Below are 26813 nucleotides of genomic sequence, written 5' to 3' on the forward strand. Positions count from 1 at the left end.
CCAGCTAAAAATTGTCCATGTGACATTGTCGTTTAGCACTTCCAACAGAGTTGGTAATACAGTACATCTGTCATGAGAAGGATTACAATTTGCTTTCTCACCTCAGTCTCTTCTTAAATCTTTCACAATAACAAAATGACAAATTGTGGGCAGAATAGAAAAGTATTTATGTTTTCTAACCATTTAGGATGTTTCGGTGCTTCCTGAAATCTCAGCATGAGAGCGAGTGCCCCATCAAGGGGTAATAAGGGACCCATATTGAATTTATTCTGATCTAATCAAATCTGATTTCATCTGATCTAATCTAATCTCATGTCTGTCCAAGCAGTGGGACTTCATTATGCTATCTACAGGCATGATGCTCACACAATGACTTGGGAAGTTACTCCTAGCTTTAGCCATGTGTCTTTTGATAGCTGTGATGGTTACTCCTCAGTTTCTTGCTTTGGGGATTATGCCATGGAAGGGGAGGCAGATTGCTCTGATACTTGTATGAAGAAGTTGCATCATGCCTATAGGCAGCAGATTTAGTTCTTTTAGGTGATTCCTTCCTTTATAGAAAGCTGGTGAAGTATTAATTTTAACAACAGTTGAGCTAGTCTGAGGCAAAGAGCAAGAAGGCAGCAATACCTGTTACTAGCACAAATGTCATTCAAAACAAGGGATACATTTCTGGGCACATCATTTTTTTCTTTCCTTTTTGTTCTTAAATCTGTTGTTGCCAGCTTTGTTCACTGGGTTCTCCCTTCAGAGCTTCTCTTGTTGGAGCAGCTGTAGCATTCTACAGTTTCTCCATTCTCTCTGCTCTGAAGGACTGTGAAACTACTGGGCAGTATGTCAAGTCCCTGGGGCAATGGTTGAACTGTGGGGCAATGGTCTTCGTGGTCCAAGTGGAGCACGTTCTGGTTATGTGCTGAGTGGATGCTCTGACATGTTCCACACAAATGCTGCAGGGCTGTTGGTGGCATCTGGGGAGCACCTACCTTTCCAACAGATCTTCCATGTAGCTATTGCAAAGCACAGAGGTAGGGCTTATTTCTCACAGGTTTTTGCTGATCAGTAGTTAAGTGTATGTGTGAATGCTGAGCTGAGCTGATCTTTGTAAAGACTGTTTGCTGAACTGAACCTACAGACTCCTAATACTTATGTACAGTAACCTAAGTGAAGATCTGTGCATGTTATACTCTAGGCAGGCACCTTGTCCTCATCCATCTGAGTCAATAAAACAGCCACAGGGAAAATCCCTGGTACAGGAACTCAGTCATCTGTGCCAGTTCCCAGTCCAAACCGGCAGCAGCACTCTCAGCAGGATGTGGGCAGTGCCTGGGAGCCAGCAGGGGCCATTCCCAGGGATCAGGCCGGAGGCAGCCACAAGGTTTTGGAACAGAAAAACTGGTGGTAGTGTACACACCAGCCATCCCCTGCTGGATGACCTCAGCAGTGGAGAGCAGTCCCCAGCACAGTTAACTTAAAATTGTATAGGTAGAGCTTTAAGGCTGAAATGTCTTTGTGTGACAGTGGGATGGCAAATAGTTCCTTCTGCCAAATATTAGTGGGTATTTAATATGTACTTTGGGCATGTGCTGTGAACAGGGAAGGTCATGCTGATGTTGCGTGAGCGCTCCTGACTCCAGCAGTGCCGCGCTGCAGTAGAATGCGGAGGAGAATCATAAGTGCAAAGTGCTTTAAGATCACACTCCAGCAACTTTTACCAGAAAAATACTCTTGATTAGAAGTGTGATCTTTTTCAAAAGCATTTCTATATTACCAAAAGCCTTTTGTGGTTGCAGTTACACTAAGGGAAAAGTAAAAGCTTTGGTCAGTATAGCTTATTTTGTTCAGGGAACCTGCATAAACTGCACTACAAATGCATGGTTCTATATGTGGAAGCAGCTCTTAATGAGGAAGACACAGGTACACCAGCTGATCTCTCCTGCCCTCCTTCTTCCAGCACAGAAGAAGGGCAGGCTGCTTAGAAGTCTCAGACAGGTGCCTCATATCCAGTAAATTAGTAGATGAATCCTCCCTTTCCAAGGAAATTGTGTGTGCAATGGAAGAATTCTTTCTGCAAGTACACTGTGCGTAGCATAAGAATGGAAAAAGACAAACCAAGAGACCCAAGGTCTGATATCATCTGTTATAGATTACATAGGGTTTCCTATGCAAGTACTCTTAAGTCTGTTTATACAGGTACACTCACTCATGCCTCTGGTATTAACGATAGAAGCTAACAGTCTTTGGTACAAAACACACAGGGCATAAGTGGAAAGCTCTCCTGTAAACAGATTTGCCAGCATGTGAATCCTGCAATAGCAATGCTTTAGGACTGCTGTCTACTGGGCATGCAGGAGATAGGGCACAGCAGGGAACCACAGTGCTGTCACTTAGCAGATTGCATGCTAGCCTCTTCTCAGTGGGCTTTGCAAGACCATCAAATGCAGAGATAGAAGAGAAGGGATTTTGCCTCCTACCGAGAGGCTGTCAGAGCAAAATGAAACTACACAAATGTTTTTCTCCTTCACAGTAGACACGTTACATGTGAAAAAAGAGTCTCATAAGCAAAGGGTAATGGGATGAGTTACCTGCCCGATGTGAAATGCTCCCCCTGTTGAGCGGTGGAACAAATTAGTTAGGATTAGTTGAAAGAATTTGGGCAGAATTCTTTGTTTACATCCTGTCTATATAAGTGATAAAAGACGTGTCTGTGTCCTGCTCACAGGTCAGGACTTCACTATAGCAGAAAACTGACCAATTCAGAACAGACAGTTCTGCCCTCTGCCCACTGGAGAAGGGACAGCTGATATATCTTTCTGAGGAAGGCTGCTCTTCTGTGAGGCTCCAAGCTGACACCGCCAGGCACAAAATGAGCTGTATGGCAGGGCTGCAGCGCTACAAATCCTGCAGGATGCCCCTGCTCTCCCCTCCCCTGACCATAAACCTTTGATGTCTCATCTTCTTGGCTTTGCACTTTGTGTAATCATTAACACGACTGCCAAGGACTTGGTTAGTGGGTGTAAATGCTACCAGTTAGTAAGATATCATTTTACCACCACTTCACACCACTGTAAAGCAGGAGTGTGGGCTACGGAGTAAAGAGTCAGGCCTGGATATTCACTTCATTAGAAAACCATTCTCTGTATGAATAGGAAATAAGAGGAACAAGTCCTTGTGTGCTGGAATTGACCAGACTTTTGAGCTTGAGTTTGAAAGGTTCACGGAAAAGAGGAGAAATAGAACTGAAAAAAAATAATTGAATGTGCATTTGAATATTAGGAGAAGATCATGGATTTCACTTCACATTTTCCTGTTCCTAGGCAAAGCTTCAAGCAACGCATTTCTTTAATGCATTTAAAATAATGTAAGTAAATACATAATCTACGCCCATACAAATACACGTATATGTAGGTATGTATATATACATATTTGGAAGTAATTCTATTTGCAGTATATTTTCAAGGATAATTCTCTTTGAAAGAAAATTCCTTTGCCCTTTTGCGAGGGTTTCCTGCACTTTGCACACATTTTGCATGTGGAAGGTATATACTTATATATATTTTTCCTTATTTTGTTTGGCTTTGGGTACTCCTTTTGTTGTTTTGGGTTTGTTTTTTTTTTTTTTAGATCTGTTTAGCCATAGGCCCTGGAAACAATAATAAGAAAATACTCTGTCAGTTGCTTCCATGTGGCTTGCCAAAGGGGTGTTAAGAAATTTTCTTGGTTGTTCTATATGTGTGAGCTGCAAAGAGGTGATAAATTGCTGAAGGAAATTAAAGCGGGGGTTTGAAGCTGAAGTTTTGTGGTCTTCTGATTTGAGCAGCCTTAAATTACAAGCTGAAGGTTGTGTTGGAATCAAAAGGTTAGTTGCTCTCTCTGATTTACCCAGGAGTGCTGAAAGGACAGATTAATGGATACAAACATCACACAGCCTCTGGTGCTCTCTGTGCTTAGTCTGCTCAGGTGCTGGAAAAGGAAAGCCTGGTATGCTGGAAAGGAGCAGCTGAAGTGGTAACTGTAGTGCTTTGGACAAGCAGTCATCTCTCATTGTGGAGACTGTGTGGCTTTGCAGTGGAAGGAAGGAAGGTCTTGTTGGCTCCAGGTGGGGACATCAAGACACAGGGCAGCGTGATGAAACCTATGTATTTCAGCAAAGCATGAGGATGTCTGGCAGGGCAGCACGTGACTGCACCAGTAGTGAAGTCCTTCCAGTCTTTGCTTTGCTACCATCTTGCAGCCCTGCCCAAACCGTGCTGCAGACAGAGATCCAGACACTCCCAGAGCTGCGCATGGTCACATCACACAGGTATACACAGGCTTTTTTGGTCTTGCTGCAATGAGTAGGACTGAAGTGGAGAGTGGGACGAGCCTGCTAAGGTTATCTGGATGCAGTGATGTGAAGGGGCAATGGTTTTCCAGGCTGATATTCGGACTGGAGCTGTAGCATTGATGTTGCAAGACTGTCACTTCTTTGTGAAACCATCACTGCTAAAAGAAACATTAGTTTTCTTCATTTGCAAGGCTGCGAAAACACACCTTCCTGCGGACGTGTGCGGAGTGGAGTTGTCAGCTCACCCCATGTAGCCTGATGTGGTCTATGTCAGTGTGGTCACCTGGCCCCTGAATGAGGTAGTCCTGGCTCCTTTGGGTCTGGTCTCGCAGTACAAAGGATGCAGAGCTGCAAAGAGGGAGAAGAAAGACAAGAAGGATTGCACCTGGCTTTTATCTCTTGCATGCTTTGGCCCCATGAAGAACCCCACAGCCTGTCTGCCTGGTGAACAGAGGGTTGAATGCCTGGTGATGTCCAGAGAGTCAAGAGCAACCCGCACTGACGTTAGACATCAACACAGAGCATGACACCTTCTCCAGCTCTGCAAAAACCAGGAACTGAGTTATGGGAATCTCTCTTTCACCTGTCTGCCAAAATCCCCTTGTTAAAATAAATATCATCCTGTGTCACATAAGTCAAATAAACCCTTGCCTATTAAGGCAAGCTTACAATGCTATTTAAAACAGAAGTGGCAAAACGTTAAAACTGAAAGTAACAGCATGCTCCCCTCAAATCAGCTCTGTTGGCTGTTTGCTTCTGATCTGTGGGCCCCTGTTCAGCACTGGCTGCATGGATTATCTGGTCAGCAACAAGTGGGAGTTTCAGTGCAAAAGGGGCATGTGTGCTGTGCTAGCACTTGATATAGGCATGGGCTGTCTTGAAGGGTTTAGGAAGACATGTCCATCCAGTCACTGAGCATGGAGAAAGAGGAGTGAGAAAGCATGGGGTTCCAAGAGGTAACCCCAGTCAGCCAGCTTGAGCTGTGAGTACATGCAGTAACTGGTCTGCTGACAAGCCACGGATCACATTTTGCTCACAGCACGATTATCCAGCAATTGCAAGTAGCAAACCAGTAGAGCCAATATTTAGTTGCCTTTAATAGACAGAAGGAAGGGAAGCTAAAATTTCTTAATAATTTATCATAAGTATTGCACTCTGCCCTTGCACAGCGCAGAGTAAACTTGCTTGTAATTCATGCTGGTGCCAGTTCTGTACCTCTACTTCATTGCAAACTTTCACTGGAAATCCATTCCTTGAACCGATTCCAGGTTTGTTGTGCATTAGTAACAGACATCCACACTAACACTGAGTGAGCTCATAGTGATTTGTTATACCAGATTCTAGAAACCTGTCATGAGACCACAATTTGCTAGTGTTATCTCAACACCTTGTGCAGAGATGCAAGGACGGTTTGGTGACATATCATCCTTGACACATGACACATAGAGTGCATGCTTCAATCAACACGCCGTGCCTCTGGGCAGTGTGGTGCTGCAGCCTCTGCAGGGGAATGCCACTGCTTGTGAAACCTCTTCCTTTGCAACTAGTGGTGATGGCAGTGCTGTGGGGACTGCAGGAAGCAAAGAACCTAATCTGATATTCAGAAATTAAATACACCAAAACACAACAAGTTTTCAGCAAGATTGTTGACGCTTTATTGTTTTCAGAAGTGTCTAAGCAAATCAGAACGTGCTGTTGTTTTAATTATTTATTGTGCAAATGGTTTGAGGAATACTAATCGTAGTAGCTGTATTGGGAATAGGACCAGGATAAGCTCATTATAATTTGCTTCATTTCGTCTCAATTCTGCAGTGAGTCTCCCTGTTTACTTGAATTCTGGTTGTCCTGATTAACTTGAGCATGGTACATCCATGTCATACTTCAAAATAAGGAGTGGTGTTGAGCAAATACCAACACAGTGATGCTATAATCTATAAAATTTTGCCAGGTGTTTTTGTTTTGTTTTGTTTTGTTTTAAAAAAGGGGGTTATTATTATCTGTAAGTAGTGGGGCCAGGATGTGTGTTCATAAGCAGTAGCTCAACTTGGTGCAAGCAGAATTTGGCCTTAGCTGTCCTTTGGCAAAGAAGCAGCATGTTTCATCTCTGCCGCACACTGACATCCCTCTTGCGGGAAGAAGAAGAGACTGACATTATGGTCATGAGTTGAGCAGAAGATATTGATGGAGGTGTTTCTACAAGCTAGTGAGACTGCAAGCTCCCTTCCATTCTGTTGAGAAGATAATGCATGATAGCAATGTGAATGTGTTGCTATCATGAGCTAAGTGCTGGCTTTTGGCCATACCGATGGTAACGAAGGGTTACAGAAATGCTGAAACTCAAAAATATAAACACAAATATCAGACCTCCAGCCCACCCATAGGGCATTTCTAATTGTCAAGTGAAGGGATGGGAATTGCTGTGATAAATGTCATGTATCTTATGGGTTGTTACACAACAGTGGTTGGGGAAAAGGGAAAGTGCAGAAAGGAGAAGGCTGGAACTACTCATATTTACTTGGTAAAAATAACATGCCTTTTGATTAGAGGTGTGTTTTAACATATTATTTGAATGTGTAAGGGATTATGTTGGTCCTGAAAATACCTGATGACTATCATGTTGCTATGAAGGCACTGTGCCCACCAGCACTCAGCCACTGTGACATTGCCATTGGGTTCAAAAACAAGCAGGGCAAGACCAGGCAGGCAGGATGGGACTAAGCATGCTCAGCTATACTTCCACAGGATTATCATGCAGCAGTTTTGCGTATGATGGATGTGGTAAATGACAGCAGTTTTGCTAACACTGCACTCTAGTGTATACCTGGCACAGGAGTTAACATGGGCTAGCACCGAAATCTGCAGTATCATGGCTGGTGAGAATGCACCCTTCAAAGCCTCCTGTACTGTGGGAACTTTCAGTGGTTTAACCTAAAACAAGTTTCATACTGAGAAAAATGATATGCAAGAATCTGGTTTCTTAAACATCATTTTAAAGCCACCTCTGGGGGTGGAAGGGTGATTTTCTGGAGTAATTGTGGTCTCTGCAGTGAGACTCAAGTAAGAATGTCTGAGGCAGTTCCTGAATTTTGCAGACCATCTGTCTGCCTTTGCCCCTGCCAGCACCAAAGTGATGGGGCACCTCAGCCTAAAAGCAGTCAGGGCAGCTATGGGTGCTGCTGCACCACAACCTGCAGCCAATCTTTGGGCCACTTGTGAGCGTTGAAACAGCATTTTCTGTCCATCTGTCCATGCAGTAAGAGGTGAGTCCCAGACGTACTGTGACATAACAGCATGTTCTTCCTCTAGGGCAAGAGCTGCAGCTGAATTCATCAGTAGGAATGGGTGAGAGGGATTTCCTCAAGTGGACTGCATTGGAGATTCACTTCCAAGTGGGATACCACAGTGGGTGCTAACGATGCCATTGACACCTACTCCCGCTCTAACCTGATCACCTCTCCTAGGGTCCAGCTGGCCCTTTGAAGATATCTCCTCACCCAGTGTTAACCCCAGCTTGTTTTTCTCCCTGCTTCTCAGTCCACCAGTGGTGGAAAGTGCCAGAGCTCCTGGCTGGGTCTCTGCAGGGGACAGTAGTCTGAGGAGGGGCAGGAGGGAGATCTGGGACATCTGATACTTTAGGCTGAGGAAGAGCACTCATTTGGAGGGTTTGGTGCTGTAAAGTGGCAAAGCTTCTTCTGGGAGGTGCCAGGCTTCCAGGAGCTCCCTTGGGCAGGGGCAAGAAAGATGTCCCTCAGCAGGTTCTGGGGTATCACACAAGCAGATGGTTGGCAGAGTTAGAGAGGATATCTCATCTCTCATCTATTTCTCACTAGAAGCAGAAAGTGCAGAAGCCATATCTGTAATTTCCAAGATGGATATGTTTTCTATAGGACCTCCATCTTCCATAAAAAGGAGGATATGCCTCCAGACCTGTCCTCTGACACCAACAACTGCTCTGTACCAGACAGAGTAAGTGGCTGGAGTGAACCTGGATCCTCAGTAAAACAAGTGTGGGTTCAGGAAGTCAAAAGGGGGTTTGAGATCTTCTGCCTCTGTCCCATGGTATTACTGTGCTGGAAGATCCCATAAGGAAAGGTACTGTGGGCAGGAGAGCAGAGCACAGCCATCCTGCTGCTTTCTGTAGGCATCTGGCAGGTTGTGCAGGCATAGCCAGGTCTCTAGCATCCCTGCCTCTGCTTCTAGGTGTCAATTTCTATCAGACACCTGGAAATCCTGGACACATTTCCAAGAAGACAGGCATAGTCATTTGATTGATCATTGTTTGTGCTGGTTCTTGCTCACAGGTTTAAAACCGACCCTCATTCATATCTCCTCTTCACCCTGCAAACAGCAAAGCAGATGGTGACAGCCACTAAAGGAGGAAGGGCCATATGCAAAGATGTTCAATTAACTCTAAAGGTCTTTACTGTCTTGGTCAAAGGCCCTGACTGCCTATCTTCACTTTGGGTATCTTTAAATGTAATCTGTCTATGTTGCTTTTACACAGCTCTTGAACAAAAAGGTTCAGCTCTGTAAAAGAACACTGCCAAGCTTCTGCATGAGGAATGAGCCACACATAGAAGGTATGTAAGCACATGCTTGTGAAAAAGTCAACAAACTCTTCCCTTATACGTGATGATGCCTTTTCCATGTCTAGTGTTGTCTTAGCTTCATTTACATTACTTCTCACATAAAAACATAAGTTAAAGGATGTGCAAAATGTCACACAGTGAAGTAAAATTATTGGTTGATCTAAAAACTTCCACCCCAAGCAGGAGATTTAACTTCCAAACTTTGAATCCACGTCAGAACCAATTATTTTAATGTAGATTTTTTAAAACATATATGGTAGCATCTTAAGGCTTTGTCAATATATTTAAGTTTATTCTGCAATATTAATTGCAGAATTAATTGCTTTTCTGTGAGGTCCAAGATACACGAAAGATTCAAACGATAGAGGATTTCTCATTGATGGTAACTTTTAAAAAATAAAAGCTAGATTATTACATGAAGGAGATAAAAGGCCACGAAATAGATATTAAGGCCACGAGGTAGATATTTTTACTCTAGGATAAGAGGAGACTGTTAGCTTCTAAATATGCAGAGACACGATATCAACTATTGCAAATGTGTGCCAGTGATGCATCCAACAACACTTCATTATCAGTTCTACAGGAAAATTAGGTGAGAAAATTACTTGTCTTTTTTATATTTATTTTATTTATAAAAACCCAAAGATGATCACTCTCACTACAACATGTTAGACATTGATGGCTTGCCTATCTTATTTTTCTCCTTTGGTGATGCAGATAGATAAATTCCTGCAGTGTGCTCAGTTTAATTTGTTAGTCTTTCACAAATGCATATTGTGCTGTTTTAAAGACAGCTGTCTTCGAAACTGATAGACATTGAGCAGTTTCATTTTTCATGATGTCTTAGATCAGAAATGTTTGAGATGGAAGAAACTGATCTGGTCCATTACCTTGACCTTCTTTCAATTTGGGGTTCATACTTATGTATCAATATTTGTATGTCCTTCTTGCTTTCCTCCTCTAGAAATCAATTAAGGCATTAAACAAAATCAAAACATGAAAATGTTTGCAGACAGACAGATATCAGCTAAAAGATATTCAAAGCTCTTGTGCTACAAATATGGCTTGTTCCTAAAGGAACTTCAGAGGGAAAGGCTTGTTCGATTTGTTTTGTGCTTAAAAATGTAACTTAATGACAATGGAAGAAGTGTCTCAGCCTGGAGCAATACCAAAGCAGGCAGGCATAATTCCATAGGCTGTTTCTTCTTCTACTGAAACTGGTTTCTCTGTGGAGAGGATCACGCACAAACAGGGAAGGGGGATGGCACAGGGAACAACTGAAGTAGCCATAGATGATGAAATAAATGTTTCTCAAATGCTGTCCTGTGCTCAAATAAGGTATCTGAGAGAGCAACAACAGCTACTGTGGTGTGTGTTTCATTTCCCTCTCCCTGGGGCATCCTGGGCATAATAATGCTACATGTAGAAAAAAATAAAGAAAAAAAGAGAAACAGAGATAAGGAAGGCTGAAAAAATAGAAGAGAAATCAGTCTTTGAATGTGAAAATAAAAAATAAACCATCAGGAACTAAACTGGTTTTAATTTTGTCTCTGGTATCATAGGGCTCCAGCATGCATCTGTCAACATGGCTGACATAGCTACACATGAATATGATGGGAAAAGTCTTGGCTAGAAAAATCGTACTGCTCACATATGACGAAAGAGAAGGGAAAGGCAATGTTGGAAGAGGACAAGTTGTTCCCAGCAGTCAGAAAAGTCTCTAATCATCTTACAGCAGTGGCAGCTGCCTCTTCCCCAGTGTGAAGGGGGAATACCCCTGAGCATATGGCATTTCAAGGAGAGCAGATAGCAGGTGATGTCCTTTTGAGGGCAGATTTGGTTGCCCCTCATGTAAAATACAAACAGGAATAGATAAGCAGGAGCATGGCATTCGCAGGGAGGAAGCTGAAGTAGTTGGAACATCAATTAGAAGAAACATGTTAAATTGCACTTGATTTCCATCAGGTGCCAACCCATTAAGAGAATATCTGGTGAATTAAGCCTGGAAAAGGTGAGAAAGAGGGAGAGGGGAGAATCAGGCTGGGGTAGAAGAAGAAGGAAACCAAGCATAGACTGCCACAGCAGTCTCCTTCTCATCAGCCTTCCAGGCAGTTGGGCAGGCTCACTCATGGAGGCTGCTGTTCTTCATGGGGACACCTGGTACCCCATCCAGCAGTAGAGTCCTTTCCAGCTAGACTCCTACCTCTGGTTCAGGGACACACTAGGTCACGTGCAACACACTGAGATTTTAATAAGTGCTCTGTGTAGCATTGATGCAGGTGGGCAAGGCAACGGCATGGGAACACCATTGCACACATCTGCTTCTGCTATAGCAGTGAGCTGCTGCTTTCCATGCCACATCCCTGTATGTGGAGAAGACTGTGGAAGGAAAAGGGTTGGTGCGTAGTGAGCAGCCAGGAAAGGCAGGTGTGAGACACAGCAGGTAATTCTAGGTGCAGATATGTTCATTTTCTTCAAATCTTTTTTTCTTGATAATTTGATAATAAGAACGCAAGCAGGTATGTAGGTAGCTGCTGGATTTGGTATTGCCACGAGCACTAGCACATCCAGCTGATTTCTGTATTTTTTAGGAGTGTGCATGCCATTACAGCCAAGGAAATCATGCTCTCTTGGGACTCAGATTGAGCAGTGTCTAATAAAAGGCCTGATGAAGAGAAACTTCTGCAAGATTTATTTTCTCCTGGGAAATTAACCATTGTATACCACAGCACACATGGCATATGGCTATCTGTCCATGGGAGCACTGCATCCAACTTCTGATTCAGCAAAATACTGGAAGTGGTGTTGTGATAAGTTGGGCTTAAACAGAGGTATAAAGTTTGACATGGGCTTAACTGGCCGTTTCAGCATACATAAATATAAAGCACAAAGATTTCTATTGTGACTCAGAGCTAGATTTTTCTTATACAAGCAATGGATTAAAAGTGATCAATTACTGTGTCCGACTACCAGATTAAATCAGTTTATTTTATGTCTGTATTATGCTGTCTCTTCACCTGAATATTATGTGAAAATAAGAAAAGGTAGGCATAGAATAGAATCACTGAATGGGCTGAGGACCTTGATGTCCACCTGGTGGACCAATCCCACTGCTATGGACAGGGTTATCTCCCACTGCATCATGCTCAGGGCCGTATCCAACCTGGCCTTGAACTCATCCAGAGATGGAGCATTCACAGGTTTTTCACACAACCTGTCCCGGTACTTCACCACCCACACAGTAAACAATGTCTCCTTACCATCTAACCCAAATCAACCCTCTTTCATTATAAACTAATTTTCCCTTGTCCTATCATTTTCAGATCATGTAAAAAGTTGGTCCTCCTCCTGATTATAAGCTCCCCTCAAGCAATGGAAGGCCACAATGAGGTCTCCCCGAAACCTTCTCTTCTCCAGTTTGAATAAGTCCCAGCTCCCTCAGCCTGTTTTCACAGTAGAGGTGTTCTCTGATCATCTCAATGGCCCTCCTTTAGGCCTGTTCCAACAGTTCCACACCTTTCTGTGCAGAGGGCCCCAGGTCTGGATGCAGTACTGCAGATGGGGTCTCACAAGGGTGGAGCAGAGGGGGACAATCACCTCCCTCACCGTGTTGGCCACCCCTCTTCTGATGCAGCTCAGGATACTGTTGGCCTTCTGGGCTAAAAGCACACACTGATGGCTCATTCCCAGCCTTTAATCACCAGAAACCCAAGGTCCTTCTCAGTGGGGCTGCTCCCAAGGAGAGATCCTGATCCATATTCATATCTGGGATTGTCCTGATCCAAGTGCAACACCGTGCACTTGGCCTTGTGATTCTGTGAAGGTACTGCCATTGGAACTAGCAGCAGATGAATGAGATCCACCTGCAAGAGGCAGCCCCAAAGATCTGAGATGCCCAGTAGTTTCCCTGCCACATCTCATCTGTCCAGAGCTGTGTGAAAAAGGGAGAACAAAGTTGTTTGAGAAAGATTTTAACCTGAGGGGAAATCTTCAATAAGTTTGTTAACTTCTCTAAAGTATCAGCTTTTCACTTCTACCTGGTCTATGGTACACTGATGCTTCTTCATTACGAGGAAAGGTGGCTAAGGAGAATTCTCTGTGCAGACATTTTTCCATGTTTGTGACAAAATGTGAAAATGAGATATGTGACAGGAAAATGGAGCTTAAGTTTTGGGAGGACTCTTCTTAAATTTAAGGGACATCTACAGAAGGAACAAGCTTCCAAAGAGCAGGGAAATGTTGTCTAAGATGTTAATGAATTAACGAAAAGAAAAACACAATTTCGTGAATGTTTCAGAAAAGAATATGTTGTACGGGACTTTCTCCAATTTGTGGTCACTGGGAAAACTTTCTCTGGAGCCAATTGATGATTGACGAGCACCATGGAATGGATTTTTTTGACAGGAAGTAAGTGTCAAGTGCTGGCATTTTGCAGTTGTTCACTTTCCCAGGTGCAAATGACACTGCAAGACTAGAAGATCTAAGCCCTATGAAGCTGAGCAAGTGTAACCACAATGCCTCACTTGGGCTGTTTGCATCTGGCCTAAGGTAAGGGTTGCAGAGACATGATTCAGGGGATTTAAACCTCAGATAAAAATAACCTGTGCGTGCACATTGCTGGATCAGTTCAAAGTACCATCTTTCCTCTCTGGAAGTGGCATACATGCCACACGACACACAAGGGCCCTTTGCATTACAGCAATATGCTTGACAGCCCCATCAGATGGATTTTACCTGAGTTGTTCCAGGCTGTCTTTCATCTCCCCAGCTTTTTTCTCACAGTGCATTATCACCATTTCCACAATTATCACAGTTATTGTCCTTCTGCAAGTGAACAGTGAGGCAGTTGAGTTTGTGAGACAATGTTAAATATAACCATAGATGTTTTTTTTCTTGAGCTGTCTAATCTTGTACCTGCTTCTTTTCTGTTTTCTGTCACACTCCTACTGATGCAGCTCTAGCACCACGGTGATCACAAATTCAAGAGTGTCAGCAAGAGAAATCTTCATGTGCAATGACATACCCTCTTTTTACTTCCCCATATTGGCAGGAAAATATCTATATATATATTCCTATTACTAACAACTGATTACAGTTTGTTTTTTCTTTTACTGATAAAATAATCGCAGACTTGGAAGAGCTGTATCTCTTTTGAAGAGAAAAAACAGACTTTGGAAATGATGCTATGTGCCTGTATAAGTGAGTTTACTCTTTTGCAATGTTTATTTTTCAGATCACAGGAGAGGGATATGGGTGCTACAATTGTCCGATTCCACCAGAACATCCTCATTTAAAAGGATATCAAGGGCTGCCTGTTAATCCACAGGCAGTATGTAAGCAGAGGCTAATGTCTCTTTACTGGTTTAATTAACAACAATTACTTGTCTAAAGATAAGGTATTTCCAGTTAAAAGCCATTCCCTTGAACTCCAGATCAGCTGAGAATAGTTCAAATTAGTTTTAGGGTAGGGTCAAAGACCAGAATTGTAGGGGTTTGAAGTTTTTTAACTGAGCGGATCAACACATATCTGCCAAGGCAGAATCCACATCTCCTTGCAAAGAGGCAGGCTGGCATTTCCATCTGCATAAGAGGGGATTGTTTGGAGGTTTTAAACAAACGACTTAATGAAGTGCCACCGACACACACATCTGTTCGCTGGGTATCTGGAGTCTGATCAGCCGCGTGTAGTTCATTTCAGTGTCATCGGTAGGGGTGTGGAGCTGGAGTAAACCAAATTTAGTATGTTACGGACCTGTACAAGATTAAGAAAACAAGTGGAAACGTGTAGGAGAAAGAACTAAAGACAGAATGAAACCAAGAGCATTTTTGTGCTCTTCTGCTGTGAGTTTTCTGCTGGGCAGCAGTGCAGACGTTCAGCTGAGGCTGGAGCTGGCAGTGCTTATGGGTCTGCCCTGCACAGCTTCTGGAAATCACCGGTGGGCAGGAGAAGGGGAAGGACTCACTTCATAAAAGGGAACATATTCATCTGGTTGGAATTTTCTTTATTGCAACCAGGAATCAGATCCCACAGAGAGCAGGCAGCCCAGCCTGGCTGGTCTGTGGGGTGATTGGGTGACACGTGGCCAGAGAGGGATTGAAAGGACCAAGATTTTGTAGCTCTATGCTTCAGCTGCACCAGAGAGCTCCCCTCCTTGCTGAGGTGTGCAGGACCTAAGTCCTGTGGCTGCATCTACAACCACACAGGACAGGGAGATGGGAACCTCACCAGCCTCCCTACTCTACTCTGTTGGGCCACGTTTCTAAAGGTTGGTGTCTGCTGCAGCAGGTGTTTCTGATGACATTTCTTCAAGATATAATGTCAAAACCTAGAGTAAAGCTGTTGCTGACCAGAATAGCCATGGACAAAGCAGGGCAATGATGGCTTGTACTAACTCTGGATTACTGGCTTGCCAAGAGCACAGAGTAAAGGCTCACCCCACTTTTTGCTCGAGACTTGGGGCCAGAGCTTGGAAACTTCCGTCACCTTAGTATCTGGATGAAATGGTTTTGAAGTTTGACGTGTATGCTGCCTAGTAGGTGAGGAAAGAGGTTCTACCATGACACATGCCCTCATGACACCAAGGTCAGTGCTCACAGGGCCACAAGGCACTTTTCCATGTCTTGCAGAGGTGAGAGGAATGCATAGGTTGATGATGGTAGGGTGGAGTCTTTAATTTTACATCCATCATTCAGCTGGCCAGACACTGCTCTCCAAAGTTCTTTAAAGGGGAAAAAAAAGTAGTGCTCTTGTTACATCTGTAGTCATGCCTCCGTCCTGTGTCTTGGCCACTGAAGTCCATCAAATGTGAGCACATGAGGACATGGGTTCTGTTACACGGATGCTTCACTTCAATGTCTTTGTCTGGTCCAAAATCAGAGCACAGCAAACTATGCGCCCTGTACCCCTGGTGCTGGGGAGACCTACTTCAGGTTGGCAGCACTGCCTAGTTCCAGTGCATGTGGTACCAGGGAAATATCTGGGGAGTCAATGGCCTGAAGGCTTTTGACCTGTGCCCTTGTACCCTTTCCTGAACACATTTTTTACAATGTAGGAACTTAAAAAAAAAATGGCACAGCAGAAGTTTCTTGATCTTTTTCTACCTTGGGCTGGAAAAACACTTAAGTGTGTGGGCAAAGCCACCCACACACACCCACAAGTGAAAAGGGCACAACGCGGTTCTGTGGCCACCTCCTCCTGTCACCAGTGGCCCAGAATGACCTCAGGTTGAATTCAGTCTCTGAGTACAAATTGCAGGGGTTGTGCCAGGGGTGTTGGAAGAGCAGTGACCCAGATTTATGCACAGAAACAAGCTTGCCACATAAGTGGGCAGGGGGAATCCAACATGCGTGTGTGGTAGAAGTAAAGGTGCCTCTTCCCCTTTGTATTTGTGTCAAGCTTGACCATGGCCTGATGCTGTTCAGTTAAAGCCAGGAGCTGGGCAGGGAAGCAGCAGCTGAATACTCTAACAAGTGGCTTGTTAGTGAGGAATGTCCTGCAGTAAGTATGGAGCAGCCTTGTCACTTCTCAGCCAACTCTCTGAGGACAATAAGGAAGGAGGACAAAATGAGTGCAGCCCTCCTGGGCCTCCCCTTAAGAGTTTAAAAGCAAAATATTGATTTTGAGTTACCCTGCTTCAACTCAGCTTCACTCTCCTGATATTTTTATTCCCTTGTAGATTTCTGACTCCATTTGTTTTTTAAAGAAATCGCTGGTGAAATCGTGGTGTGTCCATGTAACATTCCTGCGCCTAAAAATATGGTCAATTGACACCTTGAAGGTTTCCAGGCAACTCTAACCATTTGTGACATCTTTAGCTGCATCTCCAGTATGTTCAAAACAGATGAAGTGAATGAATTGATTTTAGCTGTATAAAACCCTTGACAAAAATCTCTTTGTGGCCATCGAGTTAGTCTCTTGATGATTTGTAGAGTATTTGCTTATGCCATGAATTTGATCCCTCCCACCTCTCCACTTGTTTTTCAACAAGCTTTGCTATGGGCTCCTGTCTTCGCAAAGCACTACAGCTTCCTTCCCCTGGGCCAGGGCACGAGCCAGAGAGAAATGATGCTGTGCCTACTACTATAGCATCACCAGCTCAGACCTGAAACTGTGCATATACCATAAGGTACCAACCCAGCAGCAGAAAACAAGCAACTTGAGTAGGTGTTTTGAACGACTGCAACACCCAGTTTGCCCCATAAAATCAGGATTGCAGAAGTCAAAGTCAGAATGATTCTTTGATGGGCTTAACGAGACTGCTAAAATAACAAAACCTTTCCCTTTTTCCGCAGAAAACATTTGGACATTTGCATGCAGTGAGATGTGCAATAGGCCAGGAATAAATTAAGTGCGGAACCTCAGCTCCTTTAATGAAATAATCTGCTGAACTGATGTTTGTATGTAGTTCAAAGGAAATCCTTTTGAAGACATATGGTCTTTACTCTGTGTTCCATTTTGGCTCAAGTTTCACTGTACTAACAAAACAGAGAAACTGTTGATGAACTTAATTACTTTGTTTTTTTTTTCAAGGTTCCTCTGAATATTTCTAACCTTATTGATTCAGGCTTGTTGAAGCACAGAGCTCTGTGTCTCAGTTTCTTCCCCCTGACAGAAATGGAGGACTGAAGCAGAGATGGGATTATGCTGGATGCACCACTGACAGGGCTGAAGTGCTGATCATATCATATTGCAGAAATGTACGATGTTCTTGGTTAATCTGGGAAAGACTCGTTGAACTTGAGCAAAACAGCAAATAATTGTGCTGGAAGCAAGGGAAGAGTAAGTAAAGTGTGAGCAGCAAGGTCTGGTTTGGCTATGTCTTTGACATATAGCGAAGAGCTGTGCCCACACCTGGTGCCTTAGGCTGACTAAACTGGTAACAACCACCTAATACCTCTAATCTGCCTTGTCTGCATGCAAGTCATGAGATTCTTTGAACCATTACTCTGCCAAGCCCAGTGCTTCTCATTGAAAAGAGCATTTTGTGGAAAAAAAAATAAAAGCATCAAATCTGAAGATAATGTGACAAAAAGACAAGCAAGCTGATCTTCTAATAAGCTGCTTGGATAGATTGTTACTTTAGGCTGAAACTGGTCAGCATCAGCTTCTTTGGGGACTTTCTTTTCTGGGGAAAAGCAAACAGAACATCCCAACTGCTCCCCAACTCTAATTTCCTTATTGAAGTGCATGAAGTTGGTTCTTATTTAGCAAATTAAATATAGAAGCCATTTCTTTCAGTGCTGCTTCATTTACTTACCATGTGCAAGCATCCTGGTAATATATTTGTAGAAACCTTCTGCTCAATTGCAAGTTACTGTGGAAGCTGAGGGAGGTAAATATTCAGCCCCTCCAGGACTTCTGTTGTCTAAAAACAGCAGTACAGAATAGTAAGGTGCGTAGAGTTCTGCTTTTCCCTAGAAGTACTTCTTCTTTTACATCTTTTGAATGATGTGGCTGTAAGGCTAACATAATCTATAGAAAAACTGGAACACATATGTTATATAGGCAGTGATGCCAACATGAAAAAGCCACCTTCTTTTCCTTGCATGTGTTGCTGACACTGCTGTTTCTGAATGGCACACCAGTAGGCAGGACCTCTTTGCATGCCATAGGTGTAACGCTGCCTCTGAGACCCCAAATGGAGCAGGAGTTGCTGCCAGGAGGATTGTTCTTCTCATGATAAGCCCATGCTGTCCTCCAAACCAACAGTGTGCACTTGCATTCTGAAAGGCCAACTGTATCCTGGGCTGCATCAAAAGAGGAGGGATGGCCAGCAGGGCAAGGGAAGTGATGGTCCCCCTCTTCTCTACACTCACGAGGTCCCCACTTGGAGTACTGTGTGCAGACCTGGGGCCCTCAGCACAAGAAAGATGTGGAGCTGCTGGAGCAGATTCAGGGTTGGGCCGCAAAGATGATCAGAGAGCCAAAGCACCTTTTCTATGAAGAAAGGCTGAGGGAGCTGGACTTGTTCGGACTGGAGAAGGCTCTGGGGAGACCTCATTATGGCATTCCAGTATTTGAAGGGAGTTTATAGTTGGAAGGGCAATTGACTTTTTCCACAGACTGATAGTGATAGAACAAAGGTGAATGGCTTCAAACTAAAAGAGGGGAGATTTAGATTAGATATTAGAAATAATTTTTTTTGCTCAGAGGGTGGTGTGACCCTGGCACAGGCTGCCCAGAGAAGCTGTGAATACTCCATTCCTGGAGTCATTTAAGGCCAGATTGGACGGAGACCTGGGAAGTGTGATATAGTGAGTGGCAGCAGCCCATGGCAGTGGGCTGGAACTAGATGGTTTTTATGGACACTCCCAACTCCAAGCCATTGTATGTTTTTATAATCCTGAGTGTGTGGACATGGCTGCATGACCTTGGTGCGCAACAGCCCACTGCTGAGGGACAGACAGCTGAAGAAACCTTCTTTGGTGCATTGGGAACAGGAGGAACAGCAGCTGCATGTGGATGCAGCATCTGATTTACCCTGCATTGCAGATGGGAGACCTGATTCCCACAGTGTGGTGGCACTGTGTCAGGACAGAGAAGACCTGGCACTGATTTCAGTCAGGGGGAGAGCAAAACATGACGTGGTGGCAGTGGGTTGTGTAGCACGGCTGCAGCTGGGGCACAGAGTATGGCAGCATCCCCGAAGACCAGCAGGCTCTTCCCATACTGTTGCCCACGGGACCAAGAGGTGCAGCACCCTGCCCTGCCTTCCTGTCTGTTTCCTGCAGGGCTGCTTCAGCTAGCAGAAAAAAAAAATCATCATCTGAGTTGCCTCAGCTTACACGGCACAAGCTTGTTTTAAAAAAAGCTGTGATCATGTCATCAAGCATGGCCTGTCACATTCCCACCAGCCTCCTGCCAAAACCAGAGCACACCCTGTGCTGACTGCCCACAGAGGTGGCTGGAGGAGGTATGGTCAGGGGTCCAGCTCCCTCATAGCCTGAGTGGGCAGGTCTGGGGCTGCTATGGGGATATGGCCAAAGAACAGCCACCTCAGCCCAACACAGTGGGTCTGGCAGGGTTTGGGAGCAAATCTGGAGGGCTGCTGGTGCTGCTGGGGGGCTGCTTTCAAACTGTGCCAAGTGGCTTTTGAAGCTTTTCTCTCTGAGCAAGCTGAAGGCAGCACAGGCAGACTTGCTACTTTTTGCCCCTTGAGTTGGCAACGGGAAAGGAGGAAGAGGGATGGGATCAAGGATCACATGCCCACATGAGGTTTCCTCCTTGTACCCTCCCATGAGGAGCAACTGAGGCTCCAGAGAGGGTGAGGAGGAGGCCAAAGAGCAGCTGCTTCTCCATATCACTGGATTTCTGGCAGGAAATCTTTTTTGGGGGGGGAGTTCAACACAGCTTTTTCTCTCTGTCTCCCTCCCACTGAGAGAGAATGATGAGGCCACAAACCCTCCTGCACAGTGCTGCAGCAGCCTGCCAGTGTTTTCCATCCTTTGGGCAGGCTCCTGGGACATCTCTCCCACCAGAGTGGCCTTCCCCCAGCCCCAATCCAGCCAGCTCTGCCCTTATGCCCTACTCAGCCCGAGCAGCCCACAGACCTGCCCAAACTAGGGCAGAAGCAGGCTGAGGAGGGCACACCCACGGTAAGAATAAGGTTGAACAAAGTCACAGCAAAACACCTCTCAGCTAACTCGCCCTGCCTATGAAGATACCATTTCCGCAGGCTGCGAAATATGCAATGTGCAAAAATGGTTGACAAAGTAATTTCAGCTCTGGCTGTGGTTTTCCTAGTCAGACATGAACATGGTCAACAGCCCAACCCTTTGCTCCCCAAACGTGGCAGCTGCTCGAAAGCTTGTTTTATTCTGAAAAGAAAGAAAGAAAAAAATATTCCAAGGCTCCAATTTAAATACACAGAAATCCAGATGGGAGAATGTGTTAATTTGAATTTACACCTAAGATATCACAACCTGTAGGGGATAAGGAGATTGGAAAATAAAACCTGTATTTGCTTTTTCTGAGTGAATGATAAGATCAGGACTAAAAATATTAAAATAAAATAAAATAAAATAAAATAAAATAAAATAAAATAAAATAAAATAAAATAAAATAAAATAAAATAAAATAAAATAAAGCTGTATTCCAGCTGCAAACACTTTTACTCCTTCTGAAAATGTAGCCTATGTAGCCATGAATGAGGTGTTTATTAATCTCTGTCCATATTGGAATATGTGCTAGAAGAAAGTGCTAAGAGGAAAAAAAAATCAGCGGATAGCTGAGCCAAGTGAGGTAGCCAGACTTGACCTGAGAGCATTTCTGCAGATATCCACTGGGATGTAACACACCCAGTTTTCAGTATGATGCATGTTCCACTGCAGAGCATCGGCATCTGCAACAGAAGCCTATTGGTAGAGCTGGTGCAAGGAGAGCAAAGCTATAACAGGAAATGGCAGACATGTGGCTGCTTAGGTCCTGCAGCCTGGCTCCCAGCCTTTAGACAGGCTCTGTCTGCTGAGGATACCAACAAAGATGGGCTGTTCCAGCCTGGAACCATCCCAATAGATCCCACCATAGACCCCACCTTAGTCTGAGCTTACAGGTGGAAGCCCTGCCACATCTCTGATGGCTTCACATGAGCCGTGACAAGGAGAGCTGCTCCCATGGCTGCTGAGAGATGTGACAGGGTGGGGGGGGATGTCGGGAGGAAAGCCTTGTCATGATTTTTTTTGTGTGTGCCGTCAGTATTTTCTTGTGAATGATAGTAACAGTTCAGCCTACAAAGCTGATGTAATTGTGAAACTTTCTTTCAGCTGTCACTGTTCAAATGCCCCTGCAAGGATGTTTTAAAGCAGACCGCTTTAGTAGCAGTGTGGCTATACCTAATGCCCTTATGTAATCTTTTTCTTTAACTTGTTTTTCCATGTATCCAGTACCATCATTTTGAAGATTTTTTTTTTTAAAGCTCATTGTTGCAATCATTGTTTCAATTTCATCTTTGTAACTGTTCTCAGGATTTATGAAGTCAGAATTTCCCAAATCAAGATGCTTCTGCAAGTCACCTATTTGGTCAGGTCATAACAGATACCCCACTGTCACTAGCTGAATGAATAGACTGAAGCAAACTTCAGCTCAGTGTCACTACCCAGATTCCATGTCTTTTCAGAGGAATAAGAAGCTCCTGGCAGATTCATATCCACTTGGGATGAGAGGATGTGTAATAGGGGTGCAATATAAGGACTATTCTGGCAAAGCCATTGCTCAGAGTTCAGGTACACAAGCCTACTACTAGCATTTACAAGACTGTGGCCTCAGAAAGGCTTTAGCAGACTGTATAGGTTCGTGGAGTCACCTTACTCTTCTTTCACGTCTTGGTTTGGACAGATAGTAGAACCTGGGATCTGGGCTGAGGGCATGCATTTTAAGAAGATTCTATTAGGAAGATCCCATCAATGGCTGGCATGGATCAATTGAAGGTTTGCTGGCCACCACTGGGAACTGGAGTGAATGAAGAAAGGGGTATGGCCCAAAGCAAAACCCTACTAACCTGCAAACGAGCCCATCATTCTAGCTCTTATTCCTATCAAATACCACCAGGCATCACTTCAGTGAGAGAGGCAGAAAAAGCAGCTGGGCTCAACCTGCTGCTGCCTGTTGGGATTCCGAATTGGGAAATTCTAACTCTTGTTTTATGCAAGTAAGCATAGAGGAAGGAAGGCAGCAAAGAGTTGGTGGAAAGGTGTAACTGCTGCTGCCCCGGGTGTTTGAGGTCAGATCTGCAGAGGGATCCAGCCTGGTCTGCATGAAGCCCCTGCTTGCTGCCCTGCTCAGCACATCACTGCTGCCCCAGCCCCTGCCATGCAGACAGTCATGTGCAGCCCATGTCAAGGTAGAGAGCTTTAGGGAAAACCACCACCTGGTGATCTTACAAAGTCCCTTCCAACCTGAGCTGTTCTATGATACCTATGAGCTGTAGACTTCATGACCTGGTTTCATCAGTAACACCAATGTCTGTTAGAAATACAGCCGAGACCTTTTGCTTCTTCATGCAGCAGCTTTCTGTACCTGGCACACTGTACTTGGACCTCTCTCCTTTATGTGCTTTGTATTCTTCATCCAAGCTAGGCATATCACTTTGACTCCTGCCTCCCATGGGACAGGATTTTATTGGCTTGCAGATTGCATTTGCTCTTACACAGATTTCTTGCATGCAAATCAAGAAGTTGAGAGGAAGACAATGTAATGAATATGCTAAGCATAGAAAAGTGGTATATTGTTACAGTTAGCAATACACTACAGTGTATTTAAGGCAGAAAATAAATGAATATAAATACCCAAAAAACAGCATCAAAACGTAGGAAGAAGAATGTAAGGTTGGGGTGTTGAAAATATTTACTGAAATGATTGTCTTAAAATATTTACTGAAAACCAGTGGCTGTAATCTGTTAATTAAGGAAGGAAGGAAGGAAGGAAGGAAGGAAGGAAGGAAGGAAGGAAGGAAGGAAGGAAGGAAGGAAGGAAGGAAGGAAGGAAGGAAGGAAGGAAGGAAGGAAGGAAGGAAGGAAGGAAGGAAGGAAGGAAGGAAGGAAGGAAGGAAGGAGGGGAAGATGTTTCAAAAGTGCAAGGAAGGTTAGGAAAAGGTTATGCCTAACAATTTGGTCATGACAATGAAGAAAGGCTTAATTACAGGGGTTTATCCACTCTGTCAGTACAGGATTTCCACTTTTCTCATTGTCTCAAACATTAACTATGTGAGTCCATCCCCTTCTCAATGCATTGCTGTGCCCCTGGATTAAAGCGCAGCTGGAATGTGTTCCTGAGGTATCTCGTGTAATTTGTCTCATGGGTGAGGGGCAGCTACCTGCTGAGCCCACACCTCACTGTGCCTGGGCACCGTCAAAGAATACGGAGGGTTGTTAAACACCACATCCACAGTGCAACTTCCATTTTACGCTTTCCCTGCCTTCAGCAGTAGGGTGGTTCTTCTCCACAACACGGCATATCTCACCAAGAAACTCAATGCTGCATTTTCATGTCATTCATTTGTATTTTGCATCTTTGCATTAGGGATAATTTTTAATAGATAAAGGTGAACTCGTATAATCACTAAAATCACTTAAAAGGCAATGAAACCAAACACAGCTTATAGAAGTCGCAGCCCAGCCCTCTACTCACTGCAGCCTCTCAAACTGAGGTAAGCAAAACAGATTATTGCTTTTCCTCTCCACTTTTTTAAAGCCTTACACTCAACACATTCCTGATCATCTTTGTTCCTGTGACTCTGAGTCTTTTCTTGCACCTGGTAACCAATTGCAGTGTTTCTTTCCTAGATGATCCCTATCACTCCAAAACCCAAAGAAAACTGGACTTCAGGGCAAGTTTTGCCAGACAAGGAATTTTGGCCACTGTGTGTGTGTGCACGCTATGTATTTGTGTGCATGTGAGCGTGCGTGCATACATTATAAACATATATATATACATGTCAGTCTGTGAAAATGCAGAATTTCTTGGCTCTCATCCTAACCATCGTGCAACTGGGTGCCGGGAGCTGGATATTCAGTGTGCTTAGCAGCACTTTTTAATGAAGAGGTGTTTTCTCCCTTGGAGCTGTCATTCTCTGCCACATCACAGACTCTTTCAGACAGAAAAATAATTGGCCACTTTCTTAGAGCGTGGAATCGGAGAGCCCCAGGGACTGACCGACTGCTCAGCGAACCGGGACGGTGCCTTGCTGTGGCGCCCACTAGCGTCTCCCTGCCTGGTGCGGATGCTCCTTGTGGAATACCTTGCCATCCACCTGAATCGGGGCTGGTAGATGGTGCTATGAAATGTGACAGGCAATACTCAAATCCTTAGAAGGAGAAAGATGAAATGAAGCAAACAGTTATTTCCAGAACTGATCAGCTACTAATGGAAATTCAGGACGTCTTTTCCCTTTTTCATTCTAAAATGTACATATTTGTTGCCCTAGTGGGTAGTTGTCCGTGTTTTCAGGAGGCTTTTTGTATTATTCTGTTGAAAAGATGGGATTTTAGCAATGCTTGTTCTATTCAGGGGCTTATAACATCCACCCTTCATCAACTACTCCCCCAGAGTTGTTAATGTGAGCAAATAAGCAATTCAGTAAAATTTACCCTTGGCACCTCCCACCTACTGCACCACAGGCAGAAAAGTGATGAAATGAAAAGTCAGGCTGCTTGTATGAGCTCCAGGTCACTGGACCTTTAGAGCACTTTCCTGGCAAACGCACAGCCCTATCTAACAGAAACCAAATGCTCGAATAGAACAAAGCTTACCTTTCTTGGCAAAGTCCAGCTTTGCTACTTGAACAACAGTTCTTGCTGCCCTGACCATTCTTGGTGTGACAGTGATGTCCCACTCCTGCTCCCAAGGGCTGACAGATGAAGGAAGGCCATCTGCCTGAGGCATTGAAGGCTCCTTCTCTTGTAACCATATTGACTGAAAGAAAAGCATGTCCTTCACCTTGACACACGGTCCCAGGTCACCAGCAGTACGTGCATAGGAAGACAGCAGCTACCAACCCCTGGGATGGAGCGGTTGCAGTCCTCCGACCTTTAACATAATTCCAGGACAATGTTTTACTTTCCTGGTCGGTGCACAGCTTGTCAACCCTGTTTTAGGGTGTATATAAGGATAACTGGAAGGTGGGATTTTATCTTGAGTAGGCTCAATAAGGTGTAAAGTAGGCAGAAATGTTGCCATGATAGTATTATGTCACTGAGACCCCACCACCCTGTGACATCAGGGTCTGACTACTCCTATCAGGCCACCAGCTGCTTTCTAATGGGTCTTACTAAAGGAGGCTGTATTTTAATTCAGGCCAACACCTACCACAAAAGATCAGAAGACTTGCTCTTTTTCGACGTGCTTTTCATATTCATTACATCCATTCCTTTTCTGCCCTTTAATCCATGATAGCTCTGGACAGCAGGAGAACCAGTAACTACCTGAAACGTGACTGATGGAGAAAGGAAAGAGTAAAGACCAGGAAAAAAATAAAAAAGAAAGAAAGAAAGAAAGAAAGAAAGAAAGAAAGAAAGAAAGAAAGAAAGAAAGAAAGAAAGAAAGAAAGAAAGAAAGAAAGAAAGAAAGAAAGAAAGAAAGAAAGAAAGAAAGAAAGAAAGAAAGAAAGAAAGAAAGAAAGAAAGAAAGAAAGAGAGAAAGAAAGAAAGAAAGGGAATGAAGGAAGGAGGGAAGGAAGGACGGAAGGATATGCATTTGTGTGATGGTTCGAAGTTCTGCCTTGATGTTGCCCATTTATCTGTCCTCATCTGCATAACTCAACCTCTTCAAGCTAAAATTTCCCCTCAGTAATGTGCTAGGATCAACACGACCATCCATGCTAAGAAGAAAGAGTGGCGCTCATACTTCCTGGAGTTGATAGGAGATAAATGGTGTGCGGATGCTTTCATGGGGCTAGTGGCAAAATCGAGACTGGTTTTGTGGTGAGGGATGTGTTCAGTATCTTTTTTTTTTTATGTGGTGTTTTTATTTATTTGTTTGTTTGTTTGGAGGGTGGTGGCTGGCATCCTTTCGGATTTCATAGAGCCATGGAATCATTAAGTTTAGAAAAGATCTCTAAGATCATCCATTCCAACCGTGGACCCATCCCCACCATTCCCACTGACTACGTCCACAGGGTGGTTCTGCACCACCTCCCTGGACAGGAGGCTGTGCCACTGCCTCACTGCTATTTTGGCGAAGAAATATTGCCTAATATCCAACCTGAACAGAAAGTTAGTTACTCTTTTTCGTGACTCTTTTTTCTTCTATCTCCTCTGCTGCCAAAGAACTGTGGCTAGGGCTGCCCGTAGCATCTCTTTCACGTGTTTCTGATGGGCGTTGACTGCCCCAGCCCAGCCCAGGCTGTGCGGGACGCACCTCTGCCAGAGCGGCTTTCCGAGACGGAATTCAGCTGAGGAAGAAAGTG

At 44.2% G+C, this 26813-nt stretch overlaps 1 long non-coding RNA gene across 1 annotated transcript in view; it reads left to right on the forward strand.

The window, feature by feature from the left end:
• The window catches only part of LOC146762101 (uncharacterized), a 137970-nt gene extending 127126 nt beyond the window's left edge, over window positions 1–10844 (forward strand). The window contains exons 2-3 of the long non-coding RNA XR_014942950.1: window positions 8829–8904; window positions 10476–10844. This is a non-coding gene — a long non-coding RNA (uncharacterized LOC146762101). The remainder of the gene's footprint in view (window positions 1–8828; window positions 8905–10475) is intronic.
• Window positions 10845–26813: the final 15969 nt, after the last annotated feature.

This window comes from Coturnix japonica, chromosome 2 (genome assembly GCF_054131305.1).
Source record: "Coturnix japonica strain WE chromosome 2, WE-NBRP24, whole genome shotgun sequence".
Classification (NCBI taxonomy): Eukaryota; Metazoa; Chordata; class Aves; order Galliformes; family Phasianidae; genus Coturnix; species Coturnix japonica.